Raw genomic sequence first — 23038 nt, forward strand, 5'->3', positions numbered from 1 at the left:
TTGTTTCTGTTGTGGTACCATCCAGGGTGATGGTAGGATACTGCTTAGGGCTAGAGACATACCTGTCTGGGACACATAATCAGAAAGTTACATAATGTCTCTCTTCATATAGTCCAGAGAGGTACATCTCAAGCCATTCACTCCAACATGGACTATGACAGAGACATAACGGTACTTGTTGTTGAGTGACTTGAGTGCATGTGTGATTTGTTGGACAGGCAGCTGACTGTGACCACCTCCTTGTCCAGTCTGGTGAGGGGGACACCTGTGTGTCTCACTATGGAGTCACCTATGACCAATACATTTGATGTGTTTTTCCTTAGGGGCTTATTTGTTGAGACACGGATGTGTGTGTTAATATGTGTAGTGGTTTCTTTTTACTTAGTGGTGAGTGTAGGTGATGTGAGTACCTCTACATATGTTTCTTTATGTGTTGTGACCTTATTTTGTGTGAGTGGTGAGGTTCACTTGAGAGGTGAAGCATGCGTGCTGACAACCTCTTTGATGTCTAGTTTGTTTTTACATGAGAGAATTGACTCAAATTCCACCATGTATTTGCATCTCTCATATAGGGTGTTAGTTTGCTTTAGGAGTAAATGGTTGTCAGTATGCATGAAGCAATTGCTACTTTGCCTCAGATGCCCATATCAGTCAAGCTGGAAAGAGAAATGATGGAGAAACTGTCCGTCCATTGTGGCAGGATTTTTCTGGGAATGTGGTATTTGGGAAGGAAGTGGGCTAGCTGCACTTAGTCACAAACAGCAAAAGTGAAACAGTAATTCAATTAAATGCAGTTAACAAAGTGCAGTGCTGGATTAAAATATACCTATTTTTCATTTTTGTTTTCAGTGGATGCCTTGGATTTCAGTGCAGATTCATTCCAGACCTCTGGCTAAATATGCCAAACGTTGAGCAGCTCCAGTAAACCGAGTGCAAAACCCGCATAAATGCAAAGCTTATATACAGGCAAAATTAAACAGTTTTAACACGACTACCAATGGGAAAGCCCCCAAAGTGAGCCTTTCTAAGGCAATCCCCAACTCGGATGGGTCCTGAGCTATACACTTCTGCCACAAGGGTGCAGGGAGACCTTCGTAATGTAAGATGGCTGGTATGGAAGCACAGTGATACCAAACAGTCAAGATTCATCCTGTCTGAATGTAGCCTATGCTATGTAAGGCAATGAAATACAATTTCTAGATGGGAAGGAGTAAGGGAGAGTCACTTAAAGGTCAAAGTGAGAGTGTTTATTAGTATATTATTAGATGACCTGTAGTGGTACCACCCTCTGCACAAACTGGCAGCTCTTTGAGAAGCTGTGAAAAGTGGGAGACTCTGGACAATGTTTCCTACAGAGGATTTTACAATGGAGAGGTTTGGTTATATGTAAGCAATGGGAACCTCGTTTGTGCGAGGCCGTTATACCAGCAGGAGTAAATATTTTTATATTTTTATATGGCTAAATCCTCAGGAAATTCAGATAAAAATGCAGTAAGCTATTAATCAGTAGTTCTCACCTTGGATGGGTTGAATTTAGCACTCTGCTCCCACTAGACTGCAAAAAAACTCTCCCAATGTAAAACAAACTGGCTTTGGGCTCAAGTGCAGTAACAAATGCTTTAGAATGGAAGTAAGAATTCCTGCAATATCAGGAATCTTTGGAAATAAGTTCACTAACCCTGACAAATGTACACAACACAGAAAAATGCTCATCTCTCTTCACAAGGACATCAACAGATCCCAGGAACTACAGTCCCATTAGTCTGACTAGTATCATATACAGAGTCATGGAAAGCATTATTATGGATATGATTAATAATAACAGGAAATCTTCAGACACTGGACCCAACCCAGTTTGGTTTTACCAAGTTCAGATCTTGCCCACTAAACCTGGTGGACTTCTTTGAAAAGGTCACCAAGGAAATGGATGAGGTCAAAATAGTGCATACTGCCTACCTTGACCTGGCTAAGGCATTTGATAAAATACTCCACTCAGGCAATGTAAACAAACTCATGATTATAGGCATAAACCCCTTTGTTACATGCTGGATAGCCAGCTGTCTCTCAGATAGGACCCAGGAAGTTAAAATAGTGGAGACCACCTCTACAAAGAGGGCAGCCACTATTGGAGTCCCTCAGAGCTCTGTGCAGGGTCCACTCTTCTTTGACATCTACTTCTCAGAAATCAAGTTCCATGCCAAAGAACTCTGCCTGATCAAGTTTGCTGATGAATGCAAAATAGGAGCAGCCATAGAATCCTACTAATACACTAACATTGTACAACAACATCTAATATAAAGGAACAACTGCTGTCAAAGCCACAGATTAAAAGTCAATGCCAAGAAATGGATAATAGTACCTTTTGGGAAGTTGTCCACCCTGGAAAACTAACTCATTGATAAAACACTCCTAAGAGTAGACCTAGAAGTCAGGGATTTGGGGAGATATGGAGACAGTAATCTTGCTTTTGACCAGCAAGTATATAAGGTAGTAAGAAAATAATTCTATGTTGCTCAGTTTATAAGCAAGGGCATGACATTCTGGTCCAGGGAAGTCATCATAGCACTATATTTAGCCCTCATCAGACCTATCATTGAGTACAATGCCCCCTTCAGTATGTGCCTGACCAGGCACATGCAACAACTGGAATGTGCACAGAGGTACCTCACAAAAAGAATACAGGGCATAAACACCATGGCTGATACACAATGACTCAAAGCCCTGTCTTTATACCTTATTTCTCACTGAGTGCTGAGAGACAATCTATATCTGGCAAACAAGGCATCCTTGGATCCTGCTCTGAGCAGAAAATTATTGATTTCAACAATTGGCTAAGTTTCTGGTGTCATTCTAGGGGGATCCAGTATCTGACTGCCTGGGATGACATGATTGACAGACCTCAATGTTTTGCTAGAGATGGTCTGCATCTGTCACCCCTGGGCTTTCAGATACTGGCCAAGGCTCTTGCCACCCCTATATTGCCTTTTTAAGGTGGTGTTCCAAAGACTAAATTACCACCATAACAGCTACAAACAAATGCAACCTGAGGGTCATGCTGCTCAATGCTAGAAGTCTGAATCTCAAAATGCACTCACTCGAAGCACTCCTTAAAATGGAGAACATCGGCATTTGTGCTGTAAAAGAGACCTGGTTCAAGGCAGTGGAAAGCACCCCTGCAATACCAGGCTTTAACTCATTCAACATCTTTCGGCCCCAGAACTTGGACTGAAGCTCCAAAGGTGGTGGTATTTCCATATTCATAAAGGATGTGCACACCTCCAGACTGGTAGCCTAACATAACGCATCAGAGATACTTCAGGTGCAGCTAACATTGGGTAAGACAGCGATTCAGGTTGTAGCCTGCTATAGGTCCCCAACCATGTCTCAAGATCCACACCCCAGGTTCCTAAGCACCCTGGAGAATATTAGGGTCCAACCTAACACTCTTATACTGGGCGACTTCAACTACCCCTCCATTAACTGGGAAAACTACTCATGTAAAAATACACTTGCCCAACGTTATCTGGAATTCATTAATTCCAGTGCTCTGGACCAGCTCATTCTTAACCCCACTAGAGGTAGCAACATCCTTGACCTGGTCATTACTAACATGGGTGACCATTGCTCTACACCAGTAGTCAATTCCTGCCTGGTTAGATCTGACAACAAACTAATCACCTTGGAAATCCACATTCCTCCCAAATGAGGTGGGTAATTTCATGGCACCCATGCAAATGGAGAATAGTTGCATGACTGCTGAATCATACACCAGTGCACTGTACGAACATGTACATAAATGCATGGATCTCACCATACACAATAGAACCAAGACACTGTCCTCTAAAAAAAAGAAGCCAATCTGGTGGCCTCCTGCCATAAACAAACTCTACAACAGAAGGAGGAAACTGATGTAGAATAAGGTGAAGTCCCAAGACTGGAAAAACTCCCTTATAAGCGTCAACAAAAAGTTTAGATCCCTCATCAAATCCTCTAAAGCCAGCTATGAAAACAGAATTGCATCAGATAGTAAAGACAACCACAAGGCCTTCTATAGTTATGTAAAGAATCTCCAAGGCAATACCCAGATTTGCTCTGAGCTACTGCACAATGGTACCTCCTACACCGAGCCAATAGATATTGCCAATATACTGGCTGACAGATTCAGTAGCAACTTTACCCCCCCAAAAGGACCAATCAAAATACCAGTAGATTGCCAGCCACCCAGTATTACTGCTGCACAGGTTAAAACAGCACTGTCCAAGGCCAAGAAGACAGCTTCTATGGGACCTGACAATATCTCTGGGTGTGTTCTAAATGAACTACAGAGTGAACTGGCACCTCACCTGTGTGCCTTTTTCAATCACAGCCTCACCTCAGGCTTTGTCCCTACCAAAACGCACACTGCTACAGTCATCCCTCTCCACAAAGGAGGAGTGACTAGAGACCCTGGGAACTATCGCCCCATTAGCCTGAAGAGTCTGATATGCAAAGCTATGGAACACATCATCATGAACCTAACAAACAAGGATATAGGGAATCTCCAAACTCTGGATCCCACATAGTTTGGTTTTGTGAAAGGTAGAGCATGCCTGCTCAACCTGGTCAACTTCTTTGAGTCAGTCACCAGAGATGTGGATGAAGGAAAGGTGGTTCATATAGCCTACCTTGATCTGGCGATTGCCTTTGATACCATTCCCCACTCAGGAATCATAGAAAAATTTACTAAGCTAGGCATCAACCCCAATATCACTAGGTGGGTTGCAAACTGGCTCACAGATAGAACCCACAGTGTGAAAATAGCCGACTCCAAATCAGACTGCCAACCAGTCATGAGTGGTGTCCCACAGGGTTTGGTCCTGGGCCCTCTCCTGTTTGGTATCTACTTCTCTGAACTCCAGGCCAACACAAAGGGACTCTGACTGACAAAGTTCACAGATAATTGAAAGTTGGGAGCTATTATTAACTCCCCAAGTGATGTTGACATCCTACAGAAAGGCCTCACTGAGACCAATGACTGGTGTCAGAACCATGGCCTTAAGCTTAATGCCAAAAAATATGTCATCATCCCCTTTGGGAAAAATCCAGTTCCCATGAAATACCACATCAATGATAGTCCACTGAACACAGAAGGTGTTGTAAGAGATCTGGGATCACAGGTTGACAGCAACCTTTCTTTTGACCACCACATTGCCACTGTGGTCAGAAAGTCCTTCTGTGTGGCACATCTCATTACTAAGGTATTGCATCCAGGAAGAAAGAAGTCATTGTCTTCCTCTACTCTAACTTCATTAGGCCAATCATTGAGTACAGTACCCCATTTGGCATGTACCTCACTAGACACCTACAGCAACTGGAGAGGCCACAAAAGTACCTCACTAAGAGGATCCTAGGCCTAAACCACTTGTCCTATATGGACAGACTGTAAAAAACTCATATTCTGTGACTCATATCACCTCCTTAGAGGGGATCTCTGCTGGACTTACAAAGACATGTCTGACCCATCTTTGTTAGAAATGCTACATCTAAAGAAATCTCAATCCCTCTGCAACACATGCTCCAGAGAACTCAACCTCATTACCACAATCAACAGAACATGCTGGAGGGACAGGTTCATGACCAGAGACTGCCCATGCAATGGAATAAACTTCCCATACATGTCAAACAGAGCACCTCACTGGTCCTCTTCAAGAGAAATCTTGATGAGTGGATGGGAAATAGAAAATTCACCCTGGGGATCACTCCAGTGGTTCTTCTCAGCAGAGGCACTGGGAACTAAGGTCGGGTGGCATTATGCCATGGTAAGCCTTTGGGCTAGGCTTATAAAGGCTGCAGGGCCATTAGCCTAGTACACACCTATGAACCTATGATGGACTTTTTGCATACACACAAAATGAACAGCATCAGAACTACTAGATCTACAGTCTTAAAACTTGCTTACAATATAAATAAGACATGTTGGAGGGACACCTATGTATCTCATAGAATTCCTATTTTCTGCAACAGGCTTCCCACCCAAGCAAAATAGAGCCCTTCTCTAACCCTATTCAAATATAATCTTTACCAGTGGATGTGAAATTGGAAATTCACCCCTGGTCTGGCACACATGTCTCTGATGGGCACAGGCAACCATTAAATAACCTCTAAGGCACAACAACTCATGAGATACATTGGGTTGCATGGCTAGCTTTTAAAGGCACCATTGTTCATTGGCCTATGAATGTGGGAACCTATGAAATGAGCAGGCAGAGACTGTAAGACATTCTATGGCATGTTTGACATATTTGACATATTCTACTGTAGTAAATTTCATTAACTATTCCTTGCATAGGGTGATTTTACCTGAGGACTCACTGGACCTACTGAATCCAACTGAGGCATCCTGGCACCACAGCTGTATAAGGAGTGGTCATACAAATGGAACTTCATTGCCTCGACGTTAGTATTTTAAGGACTGTTTTATAACATTATTTATACTTTAATTAACGATTCACTCTACTTTTCTGCATTAAGCAGGCAGTGCTATTCATCACCACCACTCTTTTAACCTCCTCCACTCTAGTTAATACCACACCCAAATTCTCCTTTCCTAGTCCTCACCACACTAGTTAAAACCTAGTCATCATCACTCAGGTTAATACCACATCCAAATTCTCTTTTCTTAGTTCTCGGCACTCTAGTTAATACCACATCCACATTCTCCTTTCCTAGGCCTTACCACTCTAGTCAATACCACACCCAAATTCTCCTTTCATAATCCTTACCACTCTAGTTAATACCACACTCAAATTCTCCTTTCCTAGTCCTTACCACTCTAGTTAATACCACACTCAAATTCTCCTTTCCTAGTCCTTACCACTCTAGTTAATACCACATCCACTTTCTCCTTTCCTAGGCCTTACCACTCTAATTAATACAACACCCACATTCTCTTTTCCTAGTACTTACCACTCTAGATAATACCACATCCACATTCTCCTTTACTAGGCCTTACTACTCTAGTTAATACCACATCCACATTCTCCTTTCCTAGGCCTTACCACTCTAATTAATACAACACCCACATTCTCTTTTCCTAGTACTTACCACTCTAGATAATACCACATCCACATTCTCCTTTCTTAGGCCTTACCAGTCTAGTCAATACCACAACTGCATTCTCCTTTCCTAGTCCTCACCACTCTAGTTAATCCCATACCCACATTCTCCTTTCTTACTCCGCATATATACATGCTGCATGTAAACTAGAGTCTTGTCTGCTGTTTAAGATTCATTCTACACAATTTGGCTCCAAAATGCTTCTTTTGGCTTCAGGTAAATCAAAAATTCCTATGGTCACTACATATTCCCTCAATCTTCTGAACCTGTCTTTAGAACAATGCAATCATGATTTAATGACATTCTCCAAACATCAGTATTATAAGCTTTTCACTCATCAACTTGTTTTAGCCTGTGTGTGTGTGTGTGTGTGTGTGTGTGTGTGTGTGTGTGTGTGTGTGTGTGTGTGTGTGTGTGTGTGTGTGTGTGTGTTTGTGTGTGAATTCATGTAGAACATATGCCTGTACCATCTTTTCTTTCTCCCTGTACCATGATTGCAAGGAAGGTATTACTGCTTCAGTTTGCTGTCCCTCCTTCCTCCCTCCTCCCTCATCCATGTCTTCAACTATAGTATATTCCATTTTTCACATATACTACTAGCCACGTACTCCCCTTTCTTCACCTAGGTTTTATAATAAATCCTATGCCTGGATTAGTATAATTCTCATAATATTGTTCCAGGTATTCATTATACCCAGTTCTCCTGATCCTGTCACTACTTATATTTGTAGCATAAACATTGTTCTAAGACTTATTCAGTAAGACCATCCAAGTGTTAACTTTTCTAATTTGTTTATTTATTGATCAGTACAGGTTCTCAATGTAGTGCTCTTCTTTGCTCCAGTTCTGTATCTAGTTTATCTCTTTCCTTTTCTCCTAATTCCCTCCTTCTCTTCCATCTCAGTTTAAACACTCTTGTCCCTTTGGGTAATATATAGTTCATCTCTGCTGTATAGGTCATTTACCTCTGTTACTATTCCCAGAATCAGACAACATTAAGCCATTGCTGTTTCATGCTTAGAACCTTAACAAAAACACTTTACTCCCTACAAGCATTCCATACCATGGAAAGTGTAGATATATGCATCACCACAGAGACCTGATTCAAGACCAGTGAATGCACACCTTTATTTTCATGAAGCCCTGTTTGCTTCATCATTTCCTGAGCTAAAACAAAGCATCATAGGTTCATAGGTTCATAGGTTCATACTAGGCTATCTGCCCTAGGGCATTTATAAGCCTAGCCAGAGTGTGTGTGGCTTTTGCCACCCCTTGGGATGAGAATACTACGCCCATTTAGGGTTTAGTTTACTGTGCCTCTGTCTAGTAGTGACACAGAGATGACCCCCGGGGTAAACCTACGATCTCCCATCCACTCGTCAAGATTTCGCTTGAAGAGAGTTAGTGAGGGGCTCTGTCTAACATGGACTGGGATTCTTTTCCAGAGTGTAGGGAGCCTCTGGGTTATGAATCTGTCCCTCCAGCATGTCCTATTTATATCTGTGTTGAGGTTCAAATCTCTTGCTCTCGTGGCTCTGATGGATTTGGATTTTCTGAGGTGGAGCATGTCCATTAATTCCGGATTGGACATGGCCTTGTACGTCAGGCATAGATCACCTCTGAGTAGGCGGTATGCGACTGAATAGAGCTGGAGTTTCTTCAGCCGGGCAGCATATGACATATGTTTGAAACCCTTTATCCTCTTGGTGAGGAACTTTTGGGGTCTTTCTAACTGCTGCAGGTGTCGGGTAAGATACATCGCAAAAGGGGCATTATACTCAATCATGGGCCTGATAAGAGAAGAGTACAGGGGCACAATGACCTCTCTTGATCTAGATGTGAATCCCTTCATGATAAGGTGGGCAATATAGAAGGTCTTCCTAACCACCTTGGCAATGTGAGTGTCAAATGAGAGGTTACTGTCGACTTGGGTCCCTAGGTCCCTGATTACCTCTTCCGTACTTAATGGATTACCACCTATGTGGTAATTTGTGGGTACCTTGTTTTTCCCAAAGGGTATGACTATACATTTTTTGGCGTTCAGTGCAAGGCCATGGCTCTGGCACCAATTATCCATTTCTATGAGGCCTTTCTGAAGGATGCTTGTGTCCGCTGGAGTACCAATTATGGCGCCCAGTTTGCAGTCATCTGCGAACTTTGTCAGCCACAATCCTCCTATGTTTGCTTGCACCTCGGAAAAATAAATGCCGAACAAGAGGGGTCCCAGGACTGAGCCCTGTGGGACACCACTTGTGACTGGCTTAGAGTCTGACATGGCTCCAGCAATTCTGACCTTGTGGGTTCTGTCCTTGAGCCAGTTTGCAACCCATCTTGTGACATATGGGTTTACATTTAAGCTGGTGAGTTTGTCAATGATGCCCGAGTGGGGTATTGTGTCGAAGGCTTTTGCAAGGTCAAGGTAGGCTGTGTGAACTGCCTTACCCTCATCAATGGCCTTAGTGACTGTTTCAAAAAAGTCGACTAGGTTCAAAAGGCAGGATCTGCCTTTGTCAAAGCTGAATTGGGTAGGATCCAATGTCTGTAGGTCCCCAATGTCTTTGTTTGTATCAGAATCAAATATTAGTGATCACAAATTAGAGTGCTGGTCACTAGTGTCTACATCATAAGTGTGGCATCCTCATGGTCCACTATCTGTGGGCACACCCTGTCTCTTTTGGCTGACTAATCATAGTGTGGCTAATATGCATATTAAATATGTGAAGTTACTTCTTGCAAATCAGCTACTCCTTCTAAACTGTCTTATAACAGGATTACTTCCTGGTATGAAGCCTGCATTTTCTTGTCTCATCCTCTTCTCTATGCACTTTGCCATAGAAGTTTTTTGTCCTCCACATCTGCCTAGCTGAACTGTTTCTCTCTTTCCTGCTCTGAATTTGCTTAGTGTGCCTCACCATTACGTTAGAACTCTTCCACTTGACAGATGTTCCCTATGTCTTACTCTTTTTGTCCCTTATATTCCTGTAACTCCTCCATCTGTTGCCCCTTCTTCTTCTTCTTCACACTCTGGTTGCAATATCCTGCTCTCAGTACTTCCCCTCCCTTTACCCCCCCCCATGCTTCTTATCTCTCTGCTCTGATACTTTCTTCACCAGTCCACATTTATCTCTTCTCTAACCAGTTTCAATTGATCATGGCTGTGATTCACATGCCATTTCCCTTCATGCCATCCTTTCCTAATTATCTTATCTACCCCCATTTTATCTTGTCTTGGTATTGTCCCAGACTCACGGCAGTCTCATATCTTATCTACCCCCATTTTATCTTGTCTTGGTATTGTCCCTGACTCACGACAGTCTCATATCTTATCTACCCCCATTTTATCTTGTCTTGGTATTGTCCCTGACTCACGACAGTCTCATATCTTATCTACCCCCATTTTATCTTGTCTTGGTATTGTCCCTGACTCACGACAGTCTCATATCTTATCTACCCCCATTTTATCTTGTCTTGGTATTGTCCCAGACTCACGACAGTCTCATATTTTATCTACCCCCATTTTATCTTGTCTTGGTATTGTCCCAGACTCACGACAGTCTCATATATTATTTTATATCCACCTTCTGGTCCGTGCTTCTGCTTCTCTTCTCCTTACTTGCTTTGCTTGCCCTTTCTGCAGCCTTCTTGACTAAAATGCCCCATTCATTAGAGCTATTCTAACTGCTGTAGCTTCCACCTATCCTGTGTACATTTGCTATACCCCATTCTATAGTTTTTATATACTCCAACATACTGTATACCCCACCCCTTAGTTTCCCCACAGAACTCTTAACTACACAACTCCTATACACTGTACATCTGACACATCTCATCCTACATTTTCCATCCTGTCTTTACTTCCTTCTCACTGAATCCTTATATTTTTGAATTAATACTAACAATAGTGAATACTGCTATCCTTTCAATAAATTTTGCTAAAAGTGTGTATTGTGGCTTTAAATTCAATTGCACAGGAATCTGCAAACAATATTATTTTTTCATATGTACTTTTCATAAAAAAATCAAAACTATAATGAATTAGAAGTAAATCCTATAAATAGATCTCTGCCTCCTTCCTTCCTTGACTTATACATCAAAATGTACTTGATACAAAATTGGAAATTCATACATGAGCTTGTTAACCACCTTTGGAACTGTCTGTGCATTCCTGCAGTCTGTCACCAGCATTTTATAGCATTGCGCAGTTTATAAATAATTTTAAATCTCACATACCTTGAACTTCTATTATAAAAGAACATGCAGTACATTTTAGTAATGGCCAACGTTGTTAATGCATTTTTTTTACCTTTGATTACAAGGCAGTGTTTTTACCTGTTTAATATTGCTAGACAAAAATAGTATGCAACAAATAATTAGGACTTTTTCTGTTTTATGGAGCTTGAAGGACAATTATCTTAGTTCTGTTTTATTACATTCACTTATTACTATCTGGCTGATCTCTCTAGATAGATAGATAGATAGATAGATAGATAGATAGATAGAGAGATAAATAGATAGATGGATAGATAGATAGATAGATAGATAGATAGATAGATAGATAGATAGATAGATAGATCGATAGACAGATGTGTGTATGTGTGTGTGTGTGTGTGTGTGTGTGTGTGTGTGTGTGTGTGTGTGTGTGTGTGTGTGTGTGTGTTTGTGTGTGTGTGTGTAAACTACAAGAAGAAAATGGCCAAGCTCAAGTTATCACTGTGCAATACCTTACACCTGCTGTAATGGGGAACCATAGGATATATGCACTTGACCCCATAAGAACATACAGTGTTTCAAGTACAGAGCTTCTGAATACCTGTAATTTTTTAAGCTTTTACTTTTTTAAGTTTAAGGCCAACCTCCACCAGTTATAAACATTCATGTTTCAGCCTTTATTAGTGACATCATCAACGCAGGACAGCATAAGTTGACCCTTATGTAGGGGAAGTATGCAGGATTTATTCCACAGAGTGATAACATAGTTTTCCTTGATAGTATGGTTGGTTTTCATCCTATCTCCTCTCTCCATCATCTATCCTAGGTCCCCATCTCTCCCATTCATTTTATAAGGATCCATTTTCTAATTTCTCTATTTTCCATTCATCTCTCTCTATGTATCCTAGCCAATGATCTGACAACTTGTATTCAATATGCTGATGACACACTGAACTGACAAAACATCTTCACCACCATCTGACCTTCACCAAACAACACAAAACATCTTCACCACCCAAAACATCCTCCTAAACCCAACCAAAACCTCCCTCCAACCACCCACTCCCACCCAACCACCCACTTACACCACTCCTTGGATCTTTCCACCCATTCCAGACACTTACACTTAACTACCCAACAACACTATCGACAACCAACCTTAGCCAAACTCGACAACCAACTAAAATTCATACTCACTATCAAGAAACTTGAATCTCAATCTTAAAAGGAAATATCTTTCTTAACATTAAATCAAAAATTCTATCAAATATAGAAAACTAAACTATCTAAGCTATAACCCACTTAACTATCTACACCTATATATATAAACTATAACCTTACAGAAACCAGCCAAAAAATACATAAACATAGCTACAACAACATAGCACATAGCCCCATTTGCCACTGCCTCTCCATATAAAAACTCACCACTGTTTGAATCTTTTAAAACTAGGTTGGCCCCACCTACCAACCTAATTACACATTACACATCAACATCACATAAAAGTCCTTTATCACCCTGAAAACACACCACACAAACTCACACACACTACTAACACTCATAACACTGAGGCATCTCAGCTCCTTCAACAACAAAAAAACAAAAACTTCAAAAAAAAAACTTATATTTTTAGATTCTATATTTCCAGGAATCATTTCCAAAAATTTGAACAATTTCACTCAACTTCCACCACTACCACTATATATTCCACTATTTAAATCCAATCTAAGACTTACTCTACACTGGGCACTGCTATGCTCCCTGGGTAACCCTTTTGTACTCACCTTTTCACCCCCCCCCTTACCCTCTTTACTCTTTTCACCTGGTTCTTTTCATCATTTCTCACTCCTTCTTACTACTTCTTCTCTCTATATCTCTCTATCTCTTCATATTCATTCACCATAGTTAACTGATGTCTTGATGTACACTTGAAAAACACACCTTTTTATCCATTTTTATCCAACCTAGACTTCTGCTTAGAATCTCATAGAAATCAATTTCTGAATTAACCTATAACATTGTTATTATTTTTTATTTTTATTTTTATTTTTTATTTTTATGTATAAGTTTTTTGTATATTTTTTTTCTTGTTGTTAGTAGTAGTAGTTAGTGGTTTTTCTCTCGGCCCTCCACTGAAAATGGACTTGTATCCAGTTGGACTAGCCCGGTTAACAAATGTAAAATAAAATAAATAAATAAATATTAAGATGGACACAGGATATGCCAGAACAGCTGCAGTTATTTTGATGTTTTCAGCTGGGAAGTTGTCTGGATCAAGGGTGGTAAGTTTCAGAATTTTATGTAGTTTTCTGACAGTGGAGGTAGGGATGAGTTGAAGTATGAGAGCCTATGGATGGGCTCTGGGGTCTGGAGATGTTATACTAGTTGTAGAAGATAGTGAGTTTAAGAGAGAAGCTACAGAATTTACAAAGTGTGAGTTTAATTGATTATCAAAGGAGTCTCCTGGTGCATCTGTTTTTGGGCTAGGGTGGGTCATGTAAGTTGGATGTAGGAATTTTTAGACTGTGGACCACAATATCTTTGGCTTTTTCTGATTTGCTGTTGTAATTTTATAAAGTATTGTTTGTCAGATCAGATTTTGATTTTAGTAGTACTTCTAAGTTGATTGTGTAGATTATTGTGTGCATTGTACCTAGTCAGCCACTGTAGCTAGATAGCATATGCATATAAGTTACTGAGCATGTGCAAGATCAGTGCCATTTTGTATAGTTAGTCGGAATGAGTGCAGGCATGAATGGAAGTGCACATGCGAAAGCGTTTGAAGTAATAAGTCAGTCAGTTAGTATATGTTCCAATTGCAACTTCTGATGCGTTTATGTACAGTAAATATCATGAACCCATTATAACACTTTGAATACATGAGGCAAGTGACATGGTGTCAGAATAGGATCTGAAGTTGAAGCAACTCACAAACCATGAGCCACACAGTTAGAAGTGGAGTAATATACAGGAGCAAACCCGCAAACAGGTCAGGGGTTATTCAAAGGTACTTAAATTCATTTAAAATGATTTTCAGTCACCAAACATGTGGCATAGCATTCAAAATAATTACCAAGTTATTTGAAATGTCCAAGGTATCGACATAATGATTAAAGTGTTTGAAATAATCTCCAAAGTGGTTAAAATGTTCGAAAAGGCTGCATGAATATATGACTTTTCTGATTAACAAAAGATATCCGAAGTATCTGGAATATTCACAGTGTTTGCAGTAATAAAATGAAGCCATTTCCTAGAGATTGTTTTGTGTTTGGGCATAATTACAAGTACCTGGTCTATGCTTATATTTAAATGAATTTTGTTGTTATGGCAGAGGGATTTCAAAGACCTGGACCACTGGTGCTTGATAACAATATTGCTGAGAACTGGACAGTGTTTGAGGAAGAATATGATATTTTCATACAGGCTGCATTTTCTGATAAAGATGCATATACAAGAGTATTTATACTTCTTAATTTAGCTGACTAGGAAGCCATTGAGAGGGAATGTTAATTTGTGTATGCTCCTGCAGCGTATGCAGGGGAGGGGGAAACTGCTATATTGTGCTACAGGCTGAAACATGCTTAAAACATACATAAACTTAGTGAAATGTGTAACCCTCAAATGAATTTTACAATGGAAAGGCACATGTTTTACATAGGAAATCACTGACTTCAGAAATAAAGCAAAAACTTGCAGATTTGCTGATTTACAGGATGAGTTGATAAAACACAGGCTTGTGTGTGGTATTAATAATGATGCAGTAAGAAAGATTTTGCTTCAAGACGGTGATTTAATGTTGAGCAAAGCCATTGAGATTTGTCAAATATATGAGCTTACTGAAAAACATACAAATATGCTTAAGAATGAGAAAAGCGTGCATGCAGTATCTGCTAGTATGAATGTTGATAGTGTACAACAGAAAGCTAAGATGAAAAAAATATATAAACTGAGAGGTGTGCCAAACAACCTCATTGTTAACTGTCGTAACTGTGGAGGCAGCCATGAACCTAAATGAGAGAAGTGCTTAGCTTTTGATCAGCAGTGTCACAAATGTAAAAAGTAGAATCATTTCAAAAGGCTTTTCAAGTTTAAAGTGGCACATACTTTTATTTAAAGGGAGCGTCCGAAGAAGCAAGTAGATCAGACGGAGAGCCGTGAACAAACTTTCTGTGTTGATGATGTCTCTGTGATTGATGAAATAGTTAACACAGTAGATTATCAGTTGGCAGCAAAGAGTGAAACATTTTGTACTGTTTGGATTAATAGGAAACCTGTAGAGCTTAAAGTAGACACTGGATCCAAGTGCAATGTTATATTAGCACAAATGTTTGCCAAAGTGAAAGCTGGTGAGAAACTTGATTCAGCAAAGTTTGTAAAACTGGTTTCTTGTGGTGGTGAAGAGATTCAAACTGATGGAGCTGTAGTAATCACATGCCATTCTGCTGGGAACAGCTATGACTTGCAGTTTTACATAGTCAAAAGACACGTGCAGTCATTGTTAGGCCTCAAAGACAATTTGAAAATGGGACTGGTTTCATTTAATAAGGAGGTCCACCATATAAGTCTTAACAACAACCATAGTTTTACACAGAATATTGTTTTAGTGAATATGCTGACATTTTCAAAGATAAAGTTGGCAAACTTCCACTCACATATTCCATGAAGTTAAACCATGAAGTAAGCCCAATTGTCAGACCAGCAAGGAAAGTTCTGGTAGCAATGCAGAGCAAAATAAAAGCAGAACTTGACAAAATGGTGTATTTGGGTGTCCTTACTCCAGTAAAAGAACTGCCGTAATGGGTATCCTCCATGGTCGTAGCTCATAACAAAAGCTCAGATGATAGTTAAGCATGTATTGATCCCAGAGATTTAAATAAAGCACTTAAACATCCTCATCATCTGATGTACACAGTACAAGATGTAGCTGCTCTCATGCCAAATGCCACTGTTTTTTTCAGTCTTCGATGGAAAAAGTTTCTTTTGGCAAATTTCTCTGGATCACAAATTTTTGTTGTTAACCGCTTTCAGTACACCATTTGGTAGATACAGATTTTTGAGAATGTCATTTTGGATAAATTCTGCCAGTGAAGTATTTCAACGTGCAATGGAGCAAAATTTTTCTGGTTATCCATGTGCTATTATAGTAGATGACATTATTGTAGGGGGCAATGGTGAAGATAAATATGATAGAATCCTCAAGAAAGTTCTAGTCCATGCACGTGAAGTAAATCTTAAACTGAGTGCTCAGAAATGCAAATTTAAACTGATGTAAGTTACTTATGTGTGTCATTTGTTTACTAGTTCTGGCATGCAACCAGATCCGGCTAAGCAAGCAGCAATTCTTGAGATGCCAGTTCCAAAAAATGTCAGATCTTTGCAGTGTTTTCTTGGTATGGTCAACTGTTTAGGAAAGTTCATCCCAGACCTGAGTGAGCTTTCAGCACCATTACGTGAGCTGATACAGAAAAATGTAAACTGGTCCTGATTGGAACTACACCAAAAAGCATTTGATGTTCTGAAGCAGAAAATTGCCAGTCAACCCACAATGAGATATTATGATGTTCACAAAGCTGTAACACTTTCATGTGATGCTTCAAAGTATGATCTTGGTACAGCATGTCTTCAAAAAGGCATAGCAGTAGCCTATGCATCCAGAACTTTAACCCAAACTGAAATGCAGTATGCACAAATTGAAAAAAGAGCTTTTGGCAGTAGTGTTTGCATGTTCAAAGTTCAGTGATTATAGTTGTGGCAAATCTATTCAAATAGAGACTGATCACCAGCCTCTAGTGATAATTCTGAAAAAGCCAATACATACAGCTGCAGCACACTTGCAACACATGATGTTAAAATTGCAAAAGTACAATTTCAATATTGTTTGTACAAAAGGCAAATTTCCATACCTTGCTGATGCTTTGTCAAGAGTATCCAGACAAACAACAGAACAGCATGACAACAAGAAAGCAGACTTTGAAGTCATGGAAGTCAGAAATTTTTCCTCATCACATCTTGATGAACTTAGAAATCATGCAGCTTTAAACCCAATTCTCCAGAAGCTGAAACATGTTATCAATTAAGGATGGCCAGCATGACAAATCAGTTTACCACTTGACATACAAAAGTGTTTTCCTTACTGAGATGAGCTTCTGATGGAAGATGGAATCATCATGAAAGGGTCTAAAGTGCTAATTCCTACAGCATTACAACAGGAATATATCAAGATTTTGCACTGTAGTCACCCGGGTACTGATTCTACCAAAAGAAGGGCAAGAGGCATAGTATTTTAGCCTTCTATGTCAAAAGATATAGAGAAGGAAACTCTAGCATGTTTCATTTACAACAGTACTAAATTGCACTAACAAAAGGAACCACTTCAGCTCATACCTCTCAACCTGGCAACATCAAAAATCTGGACAAAGGCCCATGAAAAATAGGTACAAATCTGTACGCTGATTAACATAAAATTTGCATACATAATTATGTAACCCAACCCACTCTGATGGAATTGTGGGATACCAACAGCAAACTTGAAGAACAGAACCAAAATATGATCATGAAATGCAAAATAAGTAGAATAGTGTTTATATATATATATATATATATATATATATATTAATATTTGAACTTGTGCAAAACAAAAATACAATTTTCACATACACTTACAAGCTGGAAATACATATAAATACGAAGCACAGAGTATACTTGTAGCAGAAAGGTCATTCAGAGGAAGAATCAGTTTTTTTATTATTAAGAGGTTTAAAAGTTGCAACATAATGTGTCTATTTCATGATTTCTAACAGGCTGGAAAGAAATCTCAGCTTGTACAGAATACACTAACACAACCCAGGTTCCAAGTATCTTATTTTATTACCGTTTATACCCCATTTCTATCTGTGCCTCTAATGTTGTTGTCTTTCGGCTTTTCCCGGTTAGGGGTCGCTACAGCGGAACTCCGGTCTGCTAATGATTGGCAGTAGATTTTCACGAACGCCGAGGTGCCAGCTCGACGTTCAACCTTCAGCGAAGGCACGCCCATTAATACAGCTCTCAATATGATCATGTTTCTCTCTGATTTACTGCAGCTTGGGTCATTACCTCTACTCCTGCAGCTAACAATTCCCAGGATAAACCAGACTCTTGTCTGCCTTAAAGAGCTTAAACAGACTGCTCGAAAATGCAATACATAGCATTTTCATATTAGAATTTGTCCTTCCTAAAGGGGAAAATGTTTAAGGAATATTATTCTGCCAACCTGCATAAACTGTTAAGTCATGCTATACTGTTGTTTTTATTTCCTATCATTGTACCTTTAAATTAATTTTAAAAGGGAGTATGTTTTGTTCCTAACTTAAAAGTGGGTTTCCATGCACAGAAAGAATGCCCACAGGGCTGATTACATTACAATAGAATGCTCTCTGTGCAAAGTGAGCACATCTATCATCTGGGCTTACAGGGAGCAGATAAAAATAGGAAGTTTGCCATAACTGATTTTACCAATGGAATAGATATATATAAAACACAGGTCAGTATTTGTAACCCTGCCCAGATGCTAGCCTCTCCTACATCCTGTAGTAGGTTACAGTTCATGTCTTAATCTCCTCATTCTGAAAGGAAAGGGTCACATCAGAGAGAAATGGGTTATGTGTGAGCTTATATGCTATCACAACAGTTATGACTACAGAACTCTACATATGTCCCTTTAGTTCCATCTCAGGCAGGTGGCAGGCAGGTGCCTGTCTCCTGTTCATAATTTAATGGAGCTGGACAGATATGACCTTGATACACATGGGACAATTCCTGTTAGTGTGTAGGCACCCTTATTTGGTCCAGCATAACCCCCAGCTATAACAGCTCTCTGCAGGACCCCACAATGAATGTATATAGCATATTACCATACAAGTCACCACCATTACCTCCTTTTAACATAAAAAGCACCATACAGTAGATCATACTCACATTTACTATGCTATCTGAAGCATCAGAGTTCCACAAAATAATAAAAAAGATATAGAAAAAGTCAATTTGTTTTTCCAGCCTTACATTCCAGGTTAAGAAAAGTCTGTGGTGAAGTATATAAATGGCTTCTAAAATTCATAGTGATATCTCACACACACACACACACACACACACACACACACACACACACACACACACACACACACACACGCACACGCACACACACACACACAAACACACACACACACACACACACACACACACCTTCAATTATGGCTGCATACACCTTAAAAGCTCATAAGGCACAGTGGTTTCAGCTTAACAGAATGCAAGCAAAGTCCATTTCTCTCACAAAGACCTTCAATTAGCTTAACAGATTTGCTGCCAGTAAAATGCACACACCTTCAGTTAAAGAATTGCTGCCAGAGACTGCACAGATACCTTCAATGCACATTATAATACACAAAGGTTTCAGCTTAATAGATTTGTTGCCAGACTGCAATGCTTTTGAGAAGTACTGCCGTAAAGCAAAATAAAACAGCTACAGAGTGACTCTGCCGTTTCTCTCACACATACCTTCAATTCAGCACACACCTTCGATTAAGTAAAGTGCTGTTAGACTGCACACACCTTCAATGCTCATAAGACACGCAATGGATTAAACTTAACAAAATGCAAGCAAAGTCTGTTTCCCTCGCACATACCTTCAATTAATTAGCTTAACAGATATGCTGCCAGTAAAACTCACACAAACCTTCAACTAACTAAAGAATTGCTGGCACCTTCAATGCACGTAAGACACAAAGGTTTTCACTAGCTTAACAGATTTGCTGCCAGACTGCTGTTTCAGCTTTAGGGAAGGACTGCCGTTAGCTGAACAGAGAATGCATTTGCAGGCAAAGTAAAACAGCTGCAGAGACTTTCTGCCGGTGCCGGTTTCTCACACTCTCACACATACAACATTGCAAGCTGCAGTCAACTTCTCCACTGTCTGTACATTCTATCACAATCATCTTTTTCGTGACATTTTTATCATCATCTTAGTCCAGTTCAGTACCCTAATAAACAAACATAAAAAGTTCACACTCTAAAAATGCCCACACCTACACATTTATGAGGAGTCAACATGCAGAGGTAGACAACTAGGGTCACCCTCACTGATGATCATGACTTTCATCAGTGCCTTCTGGCTCACTAAACACAAAGAATACAGTTTTATATATCAACTTTAGGGTCTTCAAAGTGTGTATTAGCAGTTAGCCAAAGTACAATTATACATATCACAATTCTAAGACACAGAAAGCTACACGTTGGGTTAGTGGAAAATACCATACATCAAGACACAACTTTCTAAATAACGTTCTTGTAACTCTATAATCTTAAATGTATTTTACACACTTTGATTTTTCATTCATAAAATGCAAAGGGAGCCTCTGCTCCCTAATGGCAGACAGCAAAGAATTCAACCCGTACTTACAGAATGTGCAACACATACTTACGCTAGATTTGTACCTTTTATGATGAACTTAACCTTTTCATCAGTCAGCTCAGTAATGCGAACAGTCGGTTGGTTTGTGTAAGGCATAACGGCAAAGATAAGCATTAGCTTCAGAATTACTGCCAGACTGCCGTGTTTCAGGTTCCTTTTCAGCAAGCCAACCAAGCAAAATAATACATTCTTAACAGAATTAATGCTATGCTAGAAGACTGCCATTTCAGCACTGCACGCAACAGTTACTGGTTTCTTAACAGAATAATTGACTGCTGTTTAAACAGCTGCAGACTCTGCCATTTCACTTGTTGCAGATAAGAAGTCACAAAGACACTTAATATTATAACCAGTTACACTTTGGCCTTAGCTGAAAAAGAAAGATGTGCTTCACTGCTGTGCGCTTCTTAACTTTGCAGTAAGTTAAATTAACGAACGGCTGCCCAAGATGACGTCAGGACCAAAAAAATTCAAAAAAAAAAAAAAAAAAAAAAGACTGGGAAATTCGGAAATTAAAGGAGCCAATCGGAAACTCGTGGCACCCCAATATTTTGCCCTCAAAACCGGCATTTGTTGAGGTATTTGGTACGGTTGCGAGGTCTGCTTCAGTTGAACTAGATTCCTGAACTACCATGGTTGACGGTTGCTACTGATATTTTCGAACAGAATGGTCAACATTACTTAGTGTTAGTAGACTCTTATTCAAATTGGTTTGAAATTGACCTTCTTCCTGACATAATGTCCAGCACAAGTAACCATATGAATATCACTAAAATAACCTGAAAAAACATTCATATAATAAATGGACTCAGGAAATAAAAAATGCAATTATTTATTGATATTTAGTGTTTTCATCTCCTATAAGACTTCATCAGAATACACCATCTTACAGGTTCATAGGGAGGTACTAAGCTATTGGCCCAAGGGCTTATATAAGCTAGCCAAATAGGAAACCTGGCTTTCACCATCCAAGAAAATTATTTTCCTGTGCTCCTGTTGAGCAGAGCCACAGAGATGATCCCCGGGGTGAGTTTCCTATTTCCCATCCAATCATCAAGATTTTTCTTGAAGAGTGCTAATGAAGAGCTTTGTTTGATATAGATAGGTACTTTGTTCCGGAGTATGGGAAGTCTCTGGGATGGGAATCTATCCCTCCAGCATGTTCTGTTTATTGCAGTGACAAGGTTTAGGTCCCTAGAGCATGTAGCTCAGAGTGATTGGGATTTCTTTAAGTGGAGCATGTCCAACAGCTCTGGGTTTGACATAGCTTTGTATGTTAGGCAGAGATAGCCTCTGAGTAGGTGATATGTGATGGAGTAAAGCTGGAGTTTTTTGAGACAGTCTGCGTAGGGCATCTGTTTGAGGCCGGTAATCCTCTTTGTGAGGTATTTCTGCGGTCCTTTCAGTTGTTGTAGATGTCTTGTGAGGTACATACCAAAAGGGGTGTTGTACTCTATAATGGGTCTAATGAGTGATGAGTAGAGGGGAACAGTGACCTCTTTTTTCCTGGATGAGAAACCTTTTGTAATGAGGTGTGCCATGTAGAAGGATTTCCTGACTACTGTGGCGATGTGATTATCAAAGGAGAGACCACTGTCCACCTGTGTCCCAAGGTCTTTTATCACACTTTCGGTGTTAAGTAGATTACCAACTATGTGGTAGCTCATTGGTAAAGAGTTTTTACCAAAGGGGATGACAATGCACTTTTTGGCATTAAGCTTGAGGCCATGGCTTTGACACCAGGCATCTGTATCCATGGGGCCCTTTTGTAGGATGTTCACATCATTAGGAGTTTCGATTATGGCTCCTAGTTTGCAGTCATCTGCAAACTTTGTTAGCCAAAGACCTTCTGTGTTAGCCTGTACTTCAGAAAAGTAGATACCAAATAGGAGAGGACCCAGGACTGAACCCTGTGGTACTCCACTTGTCACTGGTCGGAAGTCAGATTTGGAGTCTGCTACTTTCACCATGTGGGTTCTGTCAGTGAGCCAGTTGGCAACCCATCTTGTGACGTAGGGATTTATACCTAGTTTAGTGAGTTTATTTATAATTCCAGACTGGGGGATGGTGTTGAGATGTAGATAGGCTGTGTGAACCACCTTACCTTCATTTACGGCTTTGGTGACTGCTTCAAAGAAGTCTATCAGGTTTACGAGATATGATCTGCCTTTTACAAACCTGAACTGGGTGGGGTCCAGAGTTTGGAGATTTCCAGTGTATTTGTGTATAAGATCTATGATGATATGTTCCATGGCCTTGCAGACCAGGTTCGTTAGGCTAATGGGGCA

This window comes from Protopterus annectens, chromosome 2.part2 (assembly GCF_019279795.1).
Source record: "Protopterus annectens isolate FY-2018-M chromosome 2.part2, PAN1.0, whole genome shotgun sequence".
Taxonomy (NCBI): Eukaryota; Metazoa; Chordata; order Ceratodontiformes; family Protopteridae; genus Protopterus; species Protopterus annectens.